General features: G+C 31.9%; 1 pseudogene; it reads right to left on the bottom strand.

Annotated features, from left to right (window-relative positions):
• Positions 1-8,505: 8,505 nt before the first annotated feature.
• LOC117285548 lies at positions 8,506-8,652 on the bottom strand (annotated as a pseudogene).
• Positions 8,653-18,646: the final 9,994 nt, after the last annotated feature.

Below are 18,646 nucleotides of genomic sequence, written 5' to 3'. Positions count from 1 at the left end.
TGCACATACACAGTGTGATATGATTCTTTTAATTCTTTTGGAAAGATACCCAGCAGAGGGATGGCTGGGTCAAATGGATCCTCTAGTCCCAGACCAAAGAGCTCATTTTATCCCAGATTTATTTTTGTGCTTATATGAGGCACAATTTCAAAAATCAATTAGTTTTAATTTTAAAATATTTAAAATAAAAATCTATTAAGTATTTAAAATGTATGGCATATACAAATAAAATAAAAGATTACTTCCTATTTGAAAATAAAATATTATTTGATAATAATACCTCTAGCATATTTATTATTTTAGTTTTTGTAAATCATTATCATATTTATTTCTTTAGGTAAAGCAGTATATATATATATATGTATATATATATATATTAATAGAAGTTATATTCTTTATAAACCGTAGTCAAAGACAAAGTATGTCTTTACAAGCTGAATTTTGGAAGGCATTTAATAAAGCTGGCCCTTCAGAAAAGATAGCCATGAGAAAAGTGCCCATTATAAGCTGGTGTCTGCTTAGTCCCACTTCCCCTTGAAAACAAAAGGTATTTTCCAACTGACAGGAACAGAAAGAGTGACCTAAATTAGTGAAATAAGGCCAAATTTAAATTTGGTTAAAATAGATTTTCAATTAAAAAGAAATTTTAGAAATGATAGAGAAGAAGATAGCAAAGTTTAATCAAAAGGATCCTAAATGTAAGCAGATGTCTAAATTTAAAGATCCATAAGAAACCAGGAACAAAAAAATCCCCTTATGTGTCACCTAGAAAATACAAAATATCAGACACAGTGTACTGGAATTTAACTAGGAGATGTTTTATAGAAGGGATAGAAATTAAAAATAAAAAAACCCTTACAAATATAACATTTTTGTAACAACATTTTTTTGAAAAACTGAAGTTATGTGAATCTAAACTACAGTTGTGGGAACTGGATTTTATGATCAAGGTGGGTTCCTTCTTTGCCCTTTGCTCAGAATGTAGAGGCTGGGTGGGTTTTCTGAGTGGAGAGCAAAAGAAAATCCATTTTGTATATAAACTTTCCTGATCTTCTGTTCCTTTGTTCAGTCAACCCCCTCCCCAATAGTTGCTTAAGTTTGCAAAGTAGGATAAGTTAGAGATAAGTTGAACAAGAGAAACCGCCTGCTTTGCCAAGCACAGAGGGGATTTTTGTTGCCTGTTTAACCACACAGGATGTGCATTGTGGAAAGTACCTACTCAAGATGTTTTCTGTAGAAAAGGATACACTGATCTTTCTCTGAATTAGCCCTCTCCCCAGCTTATTATAATTATCTCCCCTCTGTTGCAAGTGCGCCAGCAAGATCCAATAGAAATGTCATAGTAATAAGTGCCAATAGAAGAGGAAGAATTTCAAGCCACCCTAACCCTACATAATCATGCTTCGACAGTAGGAGGAGGCTCTTGTTTCTGATCCGTTTGGTCGGTGAAGTACGAGGGTCCTGGCTCGAGCTTGCAATAAACTCCTTGTACGTTTACACCGGACTCGACTCCTTGGAGGTCTTTGGGGACTTCGCGACTTGGGCACAACACAATAAAGTTCCTTTGCTATGTAAAAGGCCCTTAGCAGCTAATTGAGATCACTCAAGCATAACGCTAAAATCATGAATGATTTTCAAATCATTCATGATTATATATTATTAATTGTTTAAAAATTACATGATTTTCAAGTGAAAATAATGATATAATGGGTAAGACAATAAGTTTCACATTCTTCATCACATATTGCTGTCCTGTATGCATTCCAGTGTATGAAGAATACAAATATATTCAATACAAGCAAGTTATGGCTCAGTTAACACACTTACTTTTGAGATAATTAAGGAATTTTATATTGGCTTGACATTTGTGAGTCTAATTTAGTAGTCTTGTTTTGTCCCCATCATAGTATCAAAGAATAATCAAAAGTGTTATTTACCTCATAAGACAAATTTCCATTATTATATTTATTGTAACACCATATTTTATTTATATTTCTTAATTCTATAGCTACAATAATTTTGAGAAAATAAGTGAAAATATGTTTTCTAGTTTTACTGTTTTCCTTAAATTTTAATAGCACACACTAGTTAAAAGACAGGTTCTTCCTTACTCTGGTTTGCATGTGAAGTTATGTGAGAAAAACTTAAAAACACAGTTTATAATTTCTCTTTAAAACACAATTTCTTATGTTTAAAAGTAGCCTTTAAAATAAAGAGTGCAAATCCTAATAGCTATTGGTAATGTTGGACAATTTTGGTGAAAGTATTTATTTGTTGGGGATCAGGGCAGGGGATTGAACTCAGTGGTTCGGGCACCTGCTTTGCAAGTGCAGGGACCTGAGTTCAATCTCTGCACAAAAAAAAAAAAAAAAAAAAAAAAAAAAAAAAAATTGTTGATTTAAAAAAGTGTCGTGCTTTTTTTTGAAAAAATGTGTATTTAATTTTGAATGATTTTGACTGTATATATTGATACATTAAATATAAATTTCATTCTCCATTAAGGACAAGAGCATACTTTCATAAAGTTAGTCATGCTATTAATTTTCTTGAAGAATTGTGAGAAAGAGTAACTAATGAATAACTTATTCTGTAAGTTCCCCAGAGGCTAAAACCTCTTCAGCTTTAGAGATTTGTCCTAAGATCAAGTCCTAGCTGGATTTAGTTGTTGCAAAGTTTTGACCAATTTTATATGGGAACATAATCTGTATAACTAATAAAATTGCATTTCATAACAGTTTTTCACTATTGTCCACAATATGTGTGCATTGTGCCTATATATAATTTGCTCTGAGCTGTGATTTGTCTTTCATAAAAAATAGCTCGGTTTCTCTAAATTCTCTAAAGTTATAAAAGTTATTGAACATGCTGAGGAAACAATAATCAATGTTTTATTTTAATACTATGAGCCAAGTAAGTTTGATTTGTACTACCATATTTTAGCACTGATACTATAGTACAATATAATTACATTCACGGGACAAAAAAGGACAAATGATTTTTATGAATTTCAAGTAATTTCAAATAAATTATGACCTTTTATCCCCCTTCAAGTGTCATTTTCCCTACAAACAGTATTTCAACAATTCCTGTGATCCAGAACTCTTAATGAAATAAGTGTCACACGTGTGTAAATACCAAATAGTTTCTCTGGTGCGAAAAACTGTAATTGTACATAAGATCCTATAATTTTACATAAGGTATAATTGCCAATGTGAAATAGGAAGAAAAGGGCTAAAGGTGTAGGGGAAGTGGGAAGGGTAGGGGAAAGGAAATAAGGGAGAGGAAAAAAATATGAGAAAATGCAAAAATGGAAATAAAGTATTTGTAAATAGGGAGGAGAGGAGGGGGTGAAGGGAGGGCAGGGGTAAGGGGAAAAATGAGAACCAAGCCCTGTCATGTAAAGGTATAAGATCCCAATGATGAATGTATATACTGTATACCTAAAATGTACCAATGAACTCAGTGAGAAAAAAAAAAAAGAAATTCCTGTGATCCAAAATATATTCATGGTAATTAAAAGTGATGACATTCTATCTGTGATGTTTATCTTTTTATAATTATATGTATATGTTATTTACTTTATCTAGAATTATACTGGCATTAGTTTCATAGCCATATAATGCAAAGTTTATGCTTAAATATAGCACTCATTAATTAAAGCTGCAGATAGATGATTTTATTGGTAGTATCTTACAAATGTGCTCTCTGATAGATATTTCTAGGTTAAAAATTTGCAATTTGATAAAAAACTCCATTCAGATAAGAACTGATATAAGACGATTTATTTTCACAATGTTGACATAGTTATATGTTGATAAAAGGTTATGAAAAACAGAAAAATAAACCTCCGTAAATGATCACAATCATATAAAATATATTCACACTGGTGGTTGAGCCATTTTATGCACGGCAATATTTCATCATATAAAATATAACTGCAAGAATTATGTATTAAAAAGAAATTCACATTAAAATTCAGTTTGATGTGAATTCTGAAGACAAGACCTCTTTATAACATTGACGGATTTAAAGAAGAAGATGAAATTTGTGTTTACAGTTTTTAAATCCAAGCCATCAATAAGCATATATCATTCTGTTTTTTGTATAGGCTATATAGTTTTGAAAAATGTACTTACAAAGCCTTTAAGAATGAGTTTCACATGTAACACAGATGCCTTGTAATAGGATATTCATAGTTCTTCCCTCCTGACTATTGTGAATTGTTTAACTTTGCATGCACTATAAACAATAAATGTTATTACTACTATTTATTTTAACAAAGTTACATGTTAGATCAATTAAAAATAAGAGCAAAAGGGTATTTTTTACCTCTTATGTTTTCGTAATTATTTTCCTTTCTTTGTGCAATACCATGTGATTTTCCAATCCTCAAGTGGATAATTTTAACTAAGCAAACATCAGTTTCAGAAAATAGCAATTTGAATAAAAATATTATTTAAAATATGAAAGTGGTGTCTCTTCTTTTATGCTCAGTGCAGAATGGTTAGTTATTTGTTCTCTGCATTTCATTTTACAATTACATGAACCTCTTCCAAGAGTTTGTTGACTCCTCTAAGGACAGGAAATATTTGATGCCATAAATAGTGTGAAATTTGTAGATAGACACTGTGCAGTGAAGCCAATATTTAAAGGTAAGCCAATGAAATAAGACATACACTCTGTTACGGATCTATAACTATTGTCTTATTATTTTGCAAGTAAACTTTGTTAACCCTCTCAAAAATTATTCCTCTGTCTTGATCAAGAAACTTAATTCATGAAATTCTTACTATATTATTCTGTAATTTTCATTTAAAAGTACCTAAACGTATTTGTCATTCATCATGACTCTCCCATATATTGTTAATTTTGATTAAAATATATAAAACAGTGTTTAAATTTCATAAATTAATACAGCAAAAGAGACATTGCCACTAATCTCACCCTGAAAATACTTTTCCTTGCTTTAACACACTTATCCTAGTGGTCTTGTTATTTTTGGAAGCAGTTCTCTAAATCTTCTTCTACGAGTGTCTTCATGAAGTGTGATAAAAAATACAGACCTGTCATGTAAAGGTACAAGATCCCAATGGTGAAGGTAACTGTTTTGTCTATCTAAAATGTATCAATAAACTCAATGAGAGAAAAAAGATTATAAGTACAGCACTGAGAAAAAAATACAGCGCATGCTGTTGCGGAGTGCCATCCAATGAAAAGCAGTCTCTTGAGAATAGTAGAGTTTGTCCTCACCCATCTTTATTTTTTTTAGAATTTTAAAAAAGTTAATTAAGTTTATTGGTTCCATTTAGATATTCACAATGATCACATTCTTCACGGGGAATTTGTATCTGTACATGATCTATCTTGATTCTTATTTTTTTCTCCGTTCTCCTCACCTCACTTCAGCCCCTCTTCCCTTCCTTATTTACAAAACCTCTGTTTCCATTTTATTCTTCTTTTCTTATATTTTTCTTTTTCTTCCTTTCCTCTCCCCCCTTCCCTACTTTTCCTCCCCATTTGAATATTTTCTTCCTATTTCACAATATTTATTATACACTTGGGTCTTCATTTACACTTACATTTTCTCACACCAGAGAGACAAAGACAAGGCAATATTTACGCATGCATAATTGATTTATTTCACTTAAGAGTATGGTCTCAAGGTGCATCCATTCACCTAGAAATTTCTCAAATTTATCCTTCTTTATGGCTGATTAGTACCTCATCGTATTAAAAAAAAACACAAAACAAAGACTTTCTGCTACACAACAGTAACTGCAGTTACATCCAAAAATTTTCAATAGAATAATATGACAGTCTATATTACATTTTGCTAGTTATTCTAAAATGTTTACAAACATACACACACACACACACCAATAAAACTATTGTATACCTACATTGTACCAATAAACTCAATAAAAAGAAAAAAATAATTAAAAAAAGAAAAACAAAAACTCAACAGTGGAGAGATCTGGAAAGAAACCCTTTAAAATGAGCTATCTTAAGCATCATGAATAATGGGACAAAGTGAAATTATGTCAGCACAGTTTGATGAAGTGGGACACACACTGCAGCATACATTTAATGTTTTTGCCCCAAATGCATAACTGGAATCTAATCTCCTGGAAAACATTCACATAAAGCCAGACTGAGGAACATTCTACATGTCAGGGGCTTCAACTCTTCAAATATTTCAGTGTATCAAAATACACAAAGGAAAAGGAAATGATCTTGATTTAAGTAGCTAAAGGGATGAAACAACCAGATTTGTTTCTTCATTATGAGTTCTCCATCTTAATTTTTAAATTGTACTTTGTAGTAATTCTATGTTTAAATAATTCTTTATTGTGGAAACTAATCTACAAGCTCAAATCTGACTAAGAGGGGATTAGAATGAAAAAATAAAGAGATATAGAAAACAGGTTAAAATCTGGGGGGCCAGAAGGCTCGTATCTCAATTCAAGGCAGAGCCCAAATGACTGGTGCATCTTGGCTTTATTCATTCAGGCGTGGGCATTCTAATTGTTTAATTTATATACCACTCGGTGTATTTAAGTATAACAGTTTCCTATTCTATCCACCAGCCCTGAAGTGGGAGATAGTAGTTGACGTATTCAGTGCTTACTATTGATTCTTAAAAATTGTCATTGGAGTTTTCAATACTCTACCTTTTCTTTTGAAATTTACTCCAAGAAATTTTATGATAATATTTGTATTGATATCATCCAAGCATCTCTGTTACATTACAAAATGATTAAAAGTTTCCAATCCACTTTGATAACATTTTAGAGACATTAACTAACATGTCATATAACCCACGTACACCACCCCTTGGTATGTACATGAAAAAATTAAAGTCAGTATTCAATAGGGACACTTGAATAGTTATGTTTATTGCAATTACGATTCACCATAGCCAAGCTATGAAACCAGCTTAGGTACTCATCAACAAGCGAATGGCTAAATAACATAAGGCATATGTACAAATGGAGTATTACTGGGCCTAAAGAAGAATGAAATTATGTCATTTGCAGGAAAGTGGAAATGGATAATGTCATGTTAATCAAAAATCAAACTCAGAAAGTGTCATTTTTCCCCAATATGTGAAATATAAAATGATGACATGAAATTAAAAGATTATCATTAGAAAAAAAAATAATGAGGGGCAGGGAAAAGGTTGGATCATGTATAAAAAAGCCACACTGAAATCCAATATTTTACAAAATTCATAGGCAGTAATGAAATATATATTAATTTTTAAAAAAATACCTTGATGATTTCTTCAATTCTTTGACTCTGCTGGTGCTTAATTGTAATAATTACTTTTTTCCCTATGGTACTTGAAGTACAACAGTTAGACTTAAACGTTACACCTCGTTACTATGTAAAAATAGTTCAACTTTGACTACAATCCCAAATGTTCAATTCTCCTCTGTTACCACTCTTCAAAGTTCTATGGAATCTTCTCATTGATTATTTTTCATAAGACTTTTACCTTTGAGGGTCACACACTTGTTTTGAGTAAAACATTACCATTTTATTTTATTCTTATTTTACTTGACTGGACAATTAAGGCAGAAAAAGCAAAGCCTCTTAAAAGAGTTAGTGAAAAATGTCTTATCTGACAATATATAGACTTTTCTTACCTCTCAGAAAATATTTTATTCAATTCAGTCATGGATAATATTTTATTCCAAATATTACTTCATAACTTTGCACCATTTCTGAATAGCAAATATTCATTTCTCTAGTTCACATTGGTCTTGCTTTATGAAGAATAATAAGCCCAATGTGATGAAATTCTATGAAAGTATACTTTTAGTATATTATATATTTTTCCGTGAAAAATTAGTGGTTGTCTTCCACATAAAGCATAGCAAAAAATCCCTATTCGGTTCCAAAGCAAATTATTTTCAAAGTATGCTTTATATCTTTTTCTATATTAGATTATTCATTATGTTCTCTTCAAATGAAATGTTCTTTCCTGTCTAATTTTACAAATGGCACCTATATTCAAATTCCTAACAAATACCATCTATTGCATGGAAACTTCTATTTTCCTCCCAGTTGGAAAATTATTTTTTTAATTCTCTGAACATGAATTGAATATTTTGTTTTTCTCATCATTTTTTACATTTTATAATTCATGTAGTCCATGTTTATCTATAGTTAGAGATACTTAAAATGGTTACTATATTGTTTAGCCTCCCAAGCCAATTTAGGCTCATCAATTTAGATGAGTATTTGCCTTTATGAGCTGATGCCTATTTAATGTGCCATGAATAGGTTTTTATTAAAAAAAGTTTCAATGAATAATATTGTGAAGTCTTGTTTCACTTGATAATGCTACACTTAGAAAGATCTGTATTTGCAGCTGTGTGGAAAACTGTTGTGCCTACAAAAATCTCACAAAGTGACTATGCTTTACATTCCTTATGTGAAATAAAATTCACCAAATTCAAATTAAATGAATGAGTTTAAGGCAAATTGATGACTACTCTTCCATTTTATAATTCTCAACAATTATTTCTGTGAATGATTGGAATCACATGTTGATTGCTTTTTAATTTAATCAACAAGACACATAATTATTGTTTCTTACTGTATTTAGAACTACACTTGATCTTAGCCAAAAGGCCGAGAAGCGATGTGTATTTAGAACTAAATCTCAAGATTTATACAAGAATCAAATATCATTTCTTCGGTTAAAAACTTGGCTTGATTACAAGCTTCCAGCACTTAGAGGAAGAGATCTAAATGCTGTTGAGCTTGCTTGCTTCTGCCATTGATGGATATGAAAGCCAAGTGATATGTCTACTTCTGTGTTAGCTTTTGCTGTGAAAGCTTATAATTCTGTGATAAGAGGGCTACCAAACTTAGCCCTCATTTTGATGGTAAGAGCTATAAATTTAAAAAATATTCACCTATGTTTATTTTTGCTTATAGGGTAAAAATGAAGAGACTATGAAATGCAATCAAAGTAAATAGTTTTGCACTTGGAAGCGGGTCTGCTTTCTGCTAATTATATAATATGGGATGGAAGGAGAAACGAGTTAATCTAATTAAGAATTTGGATTCTATTTGGCTTCTGGAAACTTAGCCATTATATGTCCATTTTTTTGTGGGGGGGAGTATGCTATATTCCTCACTTATCTGTCTACCTAGTTCTTTTCTCCTGCTTGGGAAGTTTTCTCAATTACTTCTGTGAACAGTTTTTTAAATGACATTTGCACTATCTCTTGTTTCTTCATTGACTCCAATCAGTCATATGTTATTCTTCTTTGCATCATCTAACAGTTGATGGATTTCTCCTGGTCCCTTGCTATCCTGAGACCCCAAGAACTCCACCAACACATTTCTAGATTACATTTAATAACCAAATTCAGTGGAGTAGCTGGATACAAGGTCAACACAAAAATCAGTAGCCTTTTTGTACATGAACAACAGACTCACCAAGAGAGAAACTAGAGAAACAACTTTTACAACAGCATCCAAAGAAAATAAAATACCTAGGAGTCAACTTAGTGAAAGAAATCAAAGAAATCTACTCTGAAAATTATAGCACTCAGAAAAAAGAGGATATCAGAAAGACACCCCTTTCTCCTCAATAGGAAGAACCTATATAGTGAAAATGGCTATACTTCCAAACTTCTATATAGATTCAGTGCAGTCCCAACTGAAATTCCAACAGCACAGTTCACAGAACTTGAGAAAACAATTAAAAAATTAATTTGGAACAAGAAGAGACCTAGAATAGCAAAAGCAATTCCAAGCAATAAAGATAATGTAGGGGTATCACAGTCCCCAACTTGAAACCTGAAACTAAAGCTACTGTGATAAAAACAAGATGGTTCTGACAAAGAAACAAACTCAAGGATCATGGGAGCAGATTAGAAGATACAGGAGAAAAAAAAAATCTCCAGACAAACTCTATCACCTCATATTTAACAAAGGAGCCAAACACCCTCGCTGGAGATGATAAATGGTCCTGGAAATATTGGGTTTCAATTTGACAAAGATTAAAACTAGACCTATATCTCTCACTGTGCACTAAACTAAAATTTCAATAGATTAAAGATATAAATATTAAAACAGAAACACTAAACCAGCTGGAAGAGAGGTTAGGTGGAAGTCTTGAAGACATTGGCACACAAAATGATTTTATGAACAAAACCTCAGTTGCACATGAACTAGCACAAAGAATCAAAAACTTTAATTTCACCTTGTTAAAAAGCTTCTGCACTGCACGAGAAACACCAACAGAGTAAAGAGACAACCCATAATGTGGAAAAAGTCTAATATCTAGAATATACAAAGAACTTAAAAAATCAAACCTCCTGAATTTAAAGACTCAATCCATATATGGGCATCTGAAATGAACGGGCATTTCTCAAAAAAGTCAAAATAGCAAATAAACATATGAAAAATTGTTCAACATCACCGGTCATTCAAGTGATGCAAATGAAAACAACACTGAGTTGCACTTCACTACAGAAAGAATGGCTGCTATCAAGAAGTCGACCATAACAATTGTTGGCAGGTTTGTGTGGAAAAAAGCACCCTTTCCCCCTGTTGGTGGGAGTGCAGACTGGGGCAACCACTGTAGAAATAAGTATAGTGATACCTCAAAAAACTAGGACTAGAGGTCCCATTTAACCTAGATATTCCCCCGCTGGGTAACTTCCCAAAAGAATTAAAAGAACCATACCACAGCAAGTTATGTACTGGATGAAGAGAATGTGTTTGTTTTTATAAAATGGGGTCTTACTGAGTCATGAACAATGTGAAATTAGATATATTTATATTTAAATGGATGTACCTCGAGGCCATAATCTTGAGTGAAATAAATAGGATACACATGTGTAAATACTGAATAGTTTTTCTGGTGTGAGAAACAAAGTGTAAGCAAGGATCAAAATGTATAATAGATAATGTGAAATAGGAAGAAAAAGACCAAAGGGGAAAGGTAAGAGGGAGAAATAGGGGAAAGGAAATAATGGAAAGGGATAAATATTAGAAAAGAAAAAAAAAAAAACAAACCAGAAACAAAGTCTTTGTAAATAGACAGGGGTGGAGGGGTTGAATAGAGGACAGCGGAATGGGAAAAAATAAGCAGGATATTCCATGTAAAGGTACAGCTTCTCAATGATGGATGTCATCCTATTGTATACCTGAAATATACCCATAAATTTAATGAAGGAAAAAAGAAAAGAAAGAATTAGATTGCTTTCAAGATATGTTAACATAGTTATCCTAGGTTTGCCATGAAGTTGATGTCCTTTAGTGATACTGTTTTTAAGGTTCAGGCTACTTTGCAGAGATTCTTTCTTTTGTTTGAATTTCTTCCTCATAGTTTCATCTTTAAATTTTCCTTATGCTATGTCTCTGAGTAGATGACAATATTTATTTTAGTGGCTATTCAGTGATGCTAGACTGCTTGGCTATAGGCAATGAGGAATATTCCTTATGATTCACCTTGGTCTGAAAGGACACTACTGATCCTGGTCTGAGTTCTTCACTTAGTGCTTCAATCTTCCCTGGGGATATTCCAGAGTCCAGCACTTGTACTGCTTTTCCCTAAATTGCAGGTGTGTTTGCTTCATGCTCCCTTCCTCAAATGCACTTAGTCTTGATCAATGACTTAAGGATGACAGTGTAGTTACCCTTTGCTCACAATTTAAGGCTTTCATTTGGCCGGTGTTTTAATAAATTGTTAATGTAAGCTCTGCAAGGGACAATATATAAGAATAAAAATGATCCTGCCACTCAGAAAGTGATAAAATGGCTCCTGGTGATAAGGATCACAGGATTGCTCTACTTTAATGTGATGTATTTGTGGTTCCTTATAACCAACTGTTATGCTGAAGGGAATTCTTTACATGTGTTTTACCTGACATCCTGTTTTTCCTCTTGAGCATAATTCTAAGAACTGTCATCTCTTTAAATGCCTTTCTCTCTAATAGGGCTTATCTTTATTTGAAATCCAGATATGCCATGCAAGTCAGCAATGAGCTGTCCATATATACCTGATTTAGATAAATTATCTGCATAGTCTCATCAGCTTTTATTCAAGCAACACCCCCACCATGTTTAAAGAAAAGAACGGATAGACTTTCCTTTTAAAATCATTCTATCTTTACTTTAGTCTTGCATGCATAATGGAAATGATACATTCTCTTGTGATTTCTGTTCTTAGAATTTTAGGACAACGAAAATGTCTCTCAGGGGTACAGTAGCTTACAGCAATGAACTGACTTGTGTTACTGTTTCAGGTTTTGTGTTAGAGATGCTGTCATTGACATACTGTGGAATGAGATGAACACCACAGGAAAATCAGTGGTAGCTTTTAAAATATTAGAAGATTGATAATACAGCCACACAACTGATTTTTTCTTTGTTACCAATTAAAATGTAAAGGAAGGTCCTTCATTCCAATTTTGAAGAAACTCAACCTAAGGACAATATTCACATCTGTCTAGTTGGTTGAAAATTGTAGTGTCACAGTACTTTACTACAAATTCTAATTAAGAGGCACTGGAATGTATTTGAGATGTATCAGCTCTGAGTTACATGATAGCTCTCATAAAACTGTATGAAATTCTTACACTTCTTGGTCAGTGTTTCTTGAGACAGATAGTTATTTATGATGACCAGTCATCTGCAAATAATAACCAGGGAGGGGATAGAGACATTTTCTGCCATATGAAGTAGCTTAAAGAACGGCTTTCTCACTTATCATTTTGGACAAATGAGTTATTAAAAATTAAGCTTTATCTCTTTTCTGATTTTTACTTCTGCCTAAGTAATGTCATAATTTCATTTGTAATTATCTTTTAAAGTATATTCTTAAGACTGGGGGTTAATGAGGAATTGAAGAGGGGATGTAAATAATTGTGTTATATTTCTTTTAGTTAAAATAACTGACTTTTTTGAATTGTGCTTTAGATTATGGAAAATAAATGCCTATTTGAACCCCCTCTTGGTTTTTACTGTTTCAGTGATTCTTTTTTATTTATTTCTTCATGTATTTGCAAAACTCAAAAATATTATTTTAAAATAGTTTGTGGTTTTCATAGTTCTATAACATGAAATATAAATGTTAACTGATTCATATTCATTATAGGAATATATGATTAAACAAAGATATACAGATTTCTCTGTTTTACTACTATGTCTCCCAATATCTTATTTTTATATCCAAGGTTATTGCCACCTTTATGGTTCAGTAAGTGGTTGTAGCTTTATTGGGAATTTCAATAAGGACATCAAGGGAACAACTAGACACACTTGAAACCACAGCTGCATTCATCTCAGAGTAATAGCCAATCCATCATAGAGGCCTGTCCTACCTGACCTAAAATGTATCTTGTCTTAGGAGTTCCAGATTGGCCTGATAGCTTGTCTGATTCACTTGCCATTATTAGATAATGATATGAAAACTATTAAAGTTACCCTTTAAGTGGGGTTTGAAAATAATAATTTAATTTCTATCTAACTTTTATAACTTTTTATATGTTGTAATTTCAAAGATAAACACAGTGACAGAGAATATAAATACTATCAAGAAAGAAAACAGGTAAGATAAAGTTCAAACGACACTCTTGAATATAAACCATATTTTGTTCGCAGATTAGTTACTATGTCATACAATTTAATAAAAATAGTATTTTTTCAAGCAGATTTATGGGTGAAGCAAGCTCCAGAATAAAATTTGTGTAATTACGTAAGTTAAATAAATAGACAAGTTCTATGAGGTAAAACAAAGTTGAGGTGTAATTTATTTTGTGTGATCACATCCACTGACTCCTAAGTTCTCTGCCTGAATGATTAGACAGAATGCCATTAAACTACAGTGTACTAAATGATGTGGACTTTTTTTTTTCTTAGGAAGCGCAATTTAAACAAGATGATTTTGTAGCAAAGACACAAAAGAAAAGGACAAAAAATAACACTTAATAATGCTTCAGTGCTTAATGTTTAAAAGTGGTTCCATTCATCATGTTGTGGCTAGAACTATCAGAATATCACTTTATTTTGTGTCATGAGATTTGAAGCAAATTTCCTTTCGTCAGAACAATTACAGGAGCATGCCATATCTAATCTGTGCCTCAGGATAACTCAAAGAGACTTAGAAGCATTAGAAGAAACTCCACTAGATAAAAAGAGTATTTTTTTGAAACATGGGAAATTTCAATTGCTAATTTGAATGTAGTAAAAATTGTGAGTTGTTTTTCAATGAACTAAAATATGAATTAACGTATATTTATTTAATGAATATAAGTGACTTAATAGTGATTATAAAGGTGACTTAAAATAATTAAAGTAGCATAGATACTCCACTCTGTTCATTTATTCCTAAACATTTTAGAGTTCCCAAACACTTCAAGTTCCGGACCCGGTTGACTATCAATACTTTATGTAAAAATTCTTATCAAGTTCTCATTAATATTTTGTGAAGTGAGAGCTATTTCTTCATTCATTTTGAAAATAAGGAATTTAAAGTACACACAGGTTAAATAATTTTTGTGAATCTGAATTTTATTACCTCTTTATGCAATTATTAAGAAGAATTGTGAAAAAAGTGCACACATCGATATACCACAGGTTGTATTAAAATCTACAGGTTTTCCTGGTGGGTCTACAGATTTTCTTGCTGGTTCTCAAGAACATCTTCTGAGGGTATAATATTAAGGTTTTGATGCTGAGAACAGAGTTACAGAGCAAGTTTGTAGAAGTATATTTGCAGTTGAGCACTGAGGAAGAGAATCTCAGAGAGAGTAATCAAAATTCTTGATAAAGTTATTAAGAATCAATCATAAATATAAAAATTTAGAAAACACTACATTAATTCAAACCTGCTACCTTGTACATGCAAGTGACCACCCTGATGCAGAATGGAAAATGATATAAACAAATACAGCAAGCACATATTTAAATGTATTCACAAACATTGATATTTTCTTACGTTTTTTAAGTATTCAGTCATCTCAAGTGACATTTTATAATAATCAAGACATTTTTAATGTTTTGGAGTATTTTTTACAACTGCAGAAAACATATAATTGCAAAAATAGGCTAAAATTTGTTATAATTTAATAAACATTTATAAATTATAATCAAAATGCAAATTAGGGTATTATTGCCTCATTACCTTCGGAATATGATTTCCTTAGGAATACCATTATGGATATAGCATCTATTCTTACCAACTTTAATTCACTAAGAACAGTTGTCAAACTGTATGGGTCATATTTTATTATTTATTTATTTTATTTTATTTTATTTTGGTACAGGGGATTGAACTCGGGTCCTTGCGCTTGCAAGGCAGGCCACTGAACCGCTGAGCTAAATCCCCAGACCTGCGTCATATTTTACATCTTTGAATTTTTTATTTTGAAAGTCTTAGTTTCCTGAGTCTAGTTTTAAATGAGGTTTAAAAATCTCTGCATATATGGCCCTGCTGAGTGCCATATGCTCTCCCTTTATTCCTAAGGGGCATATTGGTGACACAATATGGTGAACATTGTTTTCAGAGGAGACTTGACATAGGACAAGGTGATTTATGCTTTCTATCCATCATATTGACAGTTTTTAGACAGATGTCATTATTTGCCAAACAGCACAAAACAAGGTGAAATACCATAATACTTCAAAAACTATTTGCTTTATCAACATCTCATCCATCTTTCATTCATATGAAAATTTTAGTGTAAGAAATAATGACTGACTTGATAGGAAATTTCAAAATATCTTTTGTTACACATTTTTCCTAGAATTCATTTAACACTTGTCTCTCAGTTGTTGTTTCAGTAAAATGTGATGTTTAATTTTAGTCAAATTATTATGTAAGCATATTCCATATAAACAGTATGAGCAAGGAATGGGGTATTTTTTATAAATAAATAAAATAAAATAAATACAAGAAAAATAATATCAATGTAGCCCCTTTTCTTGTCAATTATTTTTTCTATAAAATAATCATGATATCAGCATCAGCAGCAAAATATTAAAAACAAAACAAAAAAACTTCCAATTAGTAATGCATTCAGATTACATTTTATGTATAGGTGTAGAATCTCTCTGTGATATACATTAATGAACATCACTAAATCATTGAATGTACCAGGCCTCTGAGATAGATGGAAAAATATTTAAATCAGTTTTCTTACAATACCAAATTCCTGTATTATTTATTAAGAAAAATAACATCCTTGGGCCTCTTATTAGAAGTTATCTTCTTTTTTTCCTTCACAATTTTTGCTTTATGTATAAACCTTTGTATACTGCATGATTTAAACTGAATATTTAACATGGAGAAGTTGGATTGGAGCCATTTGTGTTTGGAAATTTATCATGAAAATCTTTTAGAGGCAGAATATTTTTCTTTTGGAAGAATGGCAATCTTGGAAATACTTATTAGTTATTTCTTCCAAGTATTGCTTACAGTGACTGGTGCATTTTTGGTTTGTGAGGATAACACACTAAAGCGTTAAGAATTGGACTTAGCATTCCAGAATTTAAATTTTATTTTAGTTGAAAAAAATGTTAAAAATGTACTGATCTGAATCTTTTAGATAACAGTTTAAGCTGCTGTATCATCAATGATTAGTATATCACATAATTTCATTAGGGCACTATTTCCAAGTGTGAGTCACAGAAAGTTCCTTCAGTTTAATTTCAAATAATTATTAAAATGCAAATTTCTTACAAACTGATAAAACCCAGTGTCATTTGAAAATCACTGTTAAAAACTGAATTAAAAATAAATATGAATATGACTTACTATTTCGTTTTCTGTGAACAGAAACTAAAGAGATTTGATTGTGAGGTTTAGTATTCACACTAACTCCAGGAATCCACTTACCAACAGCCTTGATGATTTGGTGTAAGTAAAAGATGATGCAAAATGTTCAATTGTAGATGGGAATATCTAATAGAAAATTACATTGAATTGCCCACCAGAAAGCTATGTTTTGAAGACAGATATGTTAATAATTATATTTATTAAGAGGGCTTACTATATAAATACATGAAAAGTACTGGAAAAATCAAATATATCAAAATATACACAGCATGCTATTGTGAAAATAAAATGTAGATTATGACACGGTAGAAATCAGGCCAAGTGGTGGGAATAACTTTTGTTTTTCCAGAAGAGGAGCTTCTCCAGATTCTATAAATTTACCATTATGGTGCCTATTATGGTTTGTGTCTAGAATGACCTCCAAAGACTTATGCACAGATAGGTGGAGCTCTTTGAAGGCAGCTGGCATTTTGTGAATGTGGGTAAAGGGTGTGATACTGGGATTGAGGGCAGTGATACCCCATAAATCATAGTTTAGCATAAGACTAGGTCAGTAATGGGAATAATCACAATGGGTGTGGGTCATATCACCCAAAAGGTTTGTAGCCTTCATGGGATAAAAGCAGAGGGGATGTTTGCTGCTTGTGGCCTTCTGCTTGCCATGCCATGTCACCAATTGCTTCTCCTACACCATACCCTTCTGTCATGCAAAATTGCCTGGGAGTCAGGCCACTATGGACTGAAACCTCTACAAGCTGTCACCGGAAATAAACCTTTCCTCTTTAACTTTGGCTGTGGGGTATTTTGTCTCAGCAACAAGAATAGTAACTAAGACAGTGTACACCAAGACTGAGTCTCTTCCATTGTTTTTGTTTCTACAAATAGCCTTCTCTTTCACATATGGCTCTTGCTGACTCAAAATGTGCTCTTTGGTGGAGGCTCCTTCTGCATTATTGTATGAATTATTAAATTACACTACATAAAGTGAGTGTTTATTTCATAGTAAATACATTTACATGTGTGGTCTGAGCCTTGTAGAGTAAATGTTAGTATCATTACCATCTTGAAATTTCTCTAGAAAAGTAAAACTGGTTAAGTCATACAGCACAAGTCATACAGTGTTGCTGAATATATACTTCCCAACACAGCATATTACTTCTTTGAAAATCTAGTATACAAAGAAATTGTTTAGACACTATGATAAAGACTTATAAGTTGAGGAAATTTTGCTTACTAGACAATTTTCCTCGGTTGGTGGTGATCTAAAAATGACTTTCTTCAGGCCAGTGGATTGTTGCCCGGAGAGTAGCTTCACAGGAGACAAAGCATGCTCACTTCATTGTGAAGTTCACCTTAGCAGAACATACTAAGAATAAAGTATCAAGTAAGACCTGATCAAAACTGTAAGGATGTGGGTATTAAAGAAAAGACCCTTACTTGCAACTCAACTAAACATCATTATCATATACATTTTAGTTAATTTATTCTAATATTTTCAAATGTATATCATGAGTTAAAGTTTGAGTAGTTAGGCTTTTATTGTGCACACAGTATTGTATCAAAGACATTTTATTTTTATCCTTGTAGAAATAGTATTTTAATTATTGACTAATCTAGCACTTGCAAGCCACATATACCATAATATTCATCTAGACTGTATATATGTTATTTTTATTAAAATTATGTCATATAATTTGTCATACTAATTTTTAATATTATTTTTCTAAAATATAACATATTAAAATAATACTGAATAACAATTCATTCGGGATCCAGGTGTGATCTTTTTTTTTTTTTTTGCATTGAGTTTATTGGTACATTTTAGGTACTCAATATAAC

This window comes from Fukomys damarensis, unplaced genomic scaffold, assembly GCF_012274545.1.
Source record: "Fukomys damarensis isolate Sample0158 unplaced genomic scaffold, DMR_v1.0_HiC HiC_scaffold_1, whole genome shotgun sequence".
Classification (NCBI taxonomy): Eukaryota; Metazoa; Chordata; class Mammalia; order Rodentia; family Bathyergidae; genus Fukomys; species Fukomys damarensis.
Note: the sequence above shows the minus strand (reverse complement) of the source record. Positions and strands in the feature narration are given on the sequence as shown.